The sequence below is a fragment of the Triticum aestivum genome, chromosome 5B (assembly GCF_018294505.1).
Source record: "Triticum aestivum cultivar Chinese Spring chromosome 5B, IWGSC CS RefSeq v2.1, whole genome shotgun sequence".
NCBI classification, from domain to species: Eukaryota; Viridiplantae; Streptophyta; class Magnoliopsida; order Poales; family Poaceae; genus Triticum; species Triticum aestivum.
Window position 1 is genome coordinate 686,557,999 of NC_057807.1, and position 4,856 is coordinate 686,562,854.

Sequence of the window (4,856 nt, forward strand, 5' to 3'; positions counted from 1 at the left end):
ACCGCGAGATCGACGGAGGGCGACGGCGAAGTGCTCGGGCAAGGAGAGGGAAGAGCGGCGAGCGCGTGAGGGAGAATCTGGCGGGGATAGGGAGAGGCGGAGGTGGGAGTGGGGAGCTGACGAGGCCAGGAGGCTCGGCCTTATCCCCTCGGCGCGAGCAGCGGGGTGGCGAGGTGGTCGGGCGGCGACCGCGCGGGCGCGTGCCTCGGTCGGGTGAACAGGGGAAGGGGACGACCGCGGGGAGGAGTGGGCTGGGCTGTGCACTGTAGCAATGGGCTACAAGTGCACAGTAGTAGCTAGGCCCTTTTCCATTTCCTTTTTTTTAGAGAGAGAAAGGGAATTAATTGGCCAACTATTTCACTTAGCAAACATTTGGGAGGTGTCCCATTAAATCCCTGGTGATCATAGGCATTGCCACAATTATTTTGGAGACCAGAAGAATTCATTTGTTTTTTTTTAAAAGGATAGCATTTAAAAATGCTGAATTGGTGCTGTTATAATTGCTAATGTTCATCTTTGCACCAAAGTGATGTTGTGTTCCTTAACAAATAATTGTTATGGAATTTTTGACAAATGATGAACATTTTTCTGGCAACTTTTGATCAACTTCAAACTTCACTTGAATTTGAATTGACTGGAATTTCAAATGGGTTATTGGAAAAAGATGATTAAGCACTGTTTGGATAAATGGTTAGCTTAATCACAGAGGATTACTGTAGCATGACATTGGGGGTGTTACAAATCTCCTCCACTACAAGAAATCTCGTCCCGAGATTTAAGTGGGGAAGTAAAGAGTAACTTCGGGAGAACTGACCCTTATAGGGTTAATTATCTGGTGAACAAATCAGGGAATGAGGCGGAAGTATCTCTCGAGTTGAACTTAAATAAAACGTCGAGAGCAAAGTATGAGGGTACCATGACAAGTTTTAACGGGCAGGCAATCATTCGTTGCCTAATGAAATGATGAAAAGGGGTTCCAAGCAACGGAATAATTATTGTTTCCGATGCCAGAATTGGTGATCTCATCGGAAGGTGGCTCGTGAATTACTTACGAGTCCACGCGAGAGGAATAACTTTGGGAACAGGGGGTGTACAGGAGAGCCAGGTTTCGATCCTGTGGAACTGTGGGTTATGGGCCCACCATGTGGGTTAAAAGTAGAAAGGGGGTTGACATCTTGTACGATCACGATAGTAAGGCATGTCAGAGGGTAGCCTATCAGTTATGTCGGCAACAACCTCGATACCAAGGGCGAGGGACGAAGAGAACCATTTTCCTGCTCGTTGAACGAGGCGGGCCAATAGGCAAGGTTCTCATCCATCGGTGGTATACCGGAATGTCATCAACAATAGTAACAGGGTCTTACTGACAAGGTTGTACAACGGGGTGTTTTATAAGCAGAAAATTATTCCTGCTTATATCATATAGCTCACAAGAAGGTTAAACAAAACAATGGAAAGGAAATAAGTGGTTATTAGGATAATCAGACCAATGGAAAGGAAAGGTGTTTATACCCAAGAATTGGGAGTATATCCTTCCCAAGGGGAAGCGGAGCAGGAAATACATGATATGACAGCAAGTTCAAAAGCATTTAGATAAAGGGGGCAAGGGAAGAATCATGATATTACCCATACAACGGTGTTTGGATAATAGATCAAGAAACATTCGGCAATGTGTTTCCAACGTTCTTGTTGATATTCGGAATACCTCAGTTATGCTTCGAGGTAGCATTAACATGGTGCTACAAGTAGGGGTTGTAGTTGAAAAAACACAAGCAATACCCAAGGAAGAGTTGCGGGATTAGCAAGGAGTCCAAGGTATAACCAAGACATGATCAAACATGCGTTGGAAAGAAGACAAAGGGGGTTGTCGATGATAACTCAAATCATCGAAGGTCAAGGATGGTATTCCTCACCATGAATTCAATTGTCATTTCAATGCAAGTCAAAATGTTGATGCTGATCACGACGCATTTGTCGAGAGGCTCTATGAAGATGCCATCGAGGAGCGATGCCATCAAGCAACAGGAAGGATGAAGCGAAAGGTTATTGAAACCACGAGTAAGACACAAACTCGATAGCAAGCTTGTTGTTCATGGCAAAATGGTATAATGAGGAAGATCGACATAAGCTTAGCTCGTCGTCGAAGATTGTGCTCCGGAAAGGACCTGGTAGCACAGTTGAAATTTAGCACAGTAATAATACAGCTGATCAGGCTAGGAATGACTTGAAGGGTTATTAAACTCGTAAGCAACAAAAATTACTTAAGAGTTATAGAATCGGAGTGTGGAATCGATTCACTTATCGGCGTTCTCGAGTGACTAACAACTCAAAACCCGGGGAAATATGAAATCGATGAGAAGCAATACCAAATGAAGACTCGTAGGAAGCAACACGGTTCTTTGTTATTCTCGAGGTACCGAAGGGTAATACTCGAAGGAAAATCAAAATAGAGGTTGCGGAGATGCATTGGTCTGTAGAAGACAAGTGCTTTAACTTGTCTGAGAAATGGAATCAAAGGGGAACAACCATGTTCAGAACCACGGTTGCAAAGGACCAAACATAGATACCATATGAACTTATAACAAGGGGATTATTATTATCACAAGAAGCTTCCATGATAAGTTTCACATCGGGTCCATGGGCATGAACACAAAGTTCAAGGTCGACTCCCACTTCTTCAATGCATAACCTTTCATTCACTCCTCGTTTTTTTTGAAGAAATTGTAGTGCAGAGGATTTATCTGTCGAAGTACCAGTAGAGTAAGACTCGTGAGAACTCTCGGGTTCACACGGATTATGGAAGGCATAAGTTCAACCCGTCGGGGCATTTTTACGAATCTATAGAACCATCAACCAAGCAAAGATACGAGTTCAAAAGAAGAGTATCGGAGTCAAAGCAGATGATACAATTTACCGAAGGTGTTATGTATCAGGGAAAAACTCACAAGACTTTGGATGTGAAGGACACAGTCGGATAACAACCCAGCAATGGATCTGGCGATTCACGACAGAGTTGATGTGATTATTGGTAATCAATCAGATGAAGAAGGGGATGCAAAGGCATTGGCTTATAGAAACATCTGAATGGTTCAATGCTTGGATACAAAGGAATTATGATTTCAAGACGAAGGATCGGAAGCAGATGCTCTGATCAAAAGATGATAAGTTGAATAGACTTAGAGGTGCACCTGATCAAAACTTGATTGGGCAAGAACCAGCTCATAACCGGAGCGATGTCGGAGACGGAAAGAAAATTTCCAAGGATTAATTGGTGATTGCCAGTATTCGCTCACACGTTGAATCCATAGGAACAGAAGTACAACCACAAAGAATTTTAAAGAATATTGCTCGACATACGGAACTAATCGTAGTGCAAGCAGGCAAGGAGAATCAAGAGCAATAGGCTGCAGAGGATTTTCGGAAGATCACATAGTATTTCGAAGAATTTTGTGAATCACACGAACAACTGAGGATGAACGGATCCTCGGTGAGTGCGAGGAATTATCTGAAGGGGGGGTGTATTCATGGGGCAAAGAACTGCAAGGCAGTAAGCTCAACGGATTCTTGAAGCAATAGAGAATTTCGGGGCATCTTGTAATAACAAGAGCATCGAGGAATGATTGTATGGACGGCAAGTGTATGTAGCTATCCATGGGGATTTATCGGTGGTAGAGAAATGCAATGGCAAAGGGCACAAGGGTCTCGGGAAAACATCGAGGAGTATCTGCAGAATCTTCTGGCGAAGCAAGCGATCATCTGCAGTGAAGGGGCTCTCCGGGAGGAAGTGGTTACGAGATCCTAGAGTCAGAGTTAGTAAAATCTTTAACCCGAATAGAAGAGAGTTCAGAGTCCCAGAGTATAGACGAGGAATAAAAGATCCTAATACCACCCAATGGCGACGTGGGCCCGTAAGCCACACAGCCAATGTTAGTAAAAGTTTTTCAGTGACTAGACTCAACTTCGGCCAAGGAGTTGGAAAGGGGGCTACCTACAGGCAGTCGGCTCTGATACCAACTTGTGACGCCCTCGATTCAATCGTACACTAATCATACACGCAAATGTGTACGATCAAGATCAAGGACTCACGGAAAGATATCACAACACAACTCTAGACACAAATTAAAATAATACAAGCTTTATATTACAAGCCAGGGGCCTCGAGGGCTCGAATACATCAGCTTGAATACAAACGAGTCAGCGGAAGCAACAATATCTGAGCACAGACATGAGTTAAACAAGTTTGCCTTAAGAAGGCTAGCACAAAACAACAACGATCGAAAAGGCAAGGCCTCCTGCCTGGGAGCCTCCTAACTACTCTTGGTCGTCGGCGTCCGTCACGTGGTAGTAGGCATCCTCGGGGTAGCAGCCGTCGTCAAAGGTGGCATCTGGCTCCTGGACTCCACTATCTGGTTGCAACAACCAGAAAGAAGAAAGAAGGGGGGAAAGGGGAAGCAAAGCAACCGTGAGTACTCATCCAAAGTACTCGCAAGCAAGGATCTACACTACATATGCAACATTATCAACGGAAGGCTGTATATGTGGACTGGGCTGCAGAAATGCCAGAATAGAGAGAAGACCTAGTCCTATCGAAGACTAGCTTCTTCTGGAAACCACCATCTTGCAGCAAACACGAGGGAGTAGAGTAGCATAAAGTAAAGTGGTAGTAGTGTTATCAACCTCGGCCAGAGATCCTTTCTCGACTCCCTGCGAGAAAGCAATCCCAGAGCCATACTATCCAGTTATCATCACAATCAAATCCTCATCACCATCCAGTTCTCATCACAAGTATCCAGTTCTAGTTGTATCGATCGGGATACAACTCCAAGTGTCCGTTACCGTAGGACAGGCTATGCATA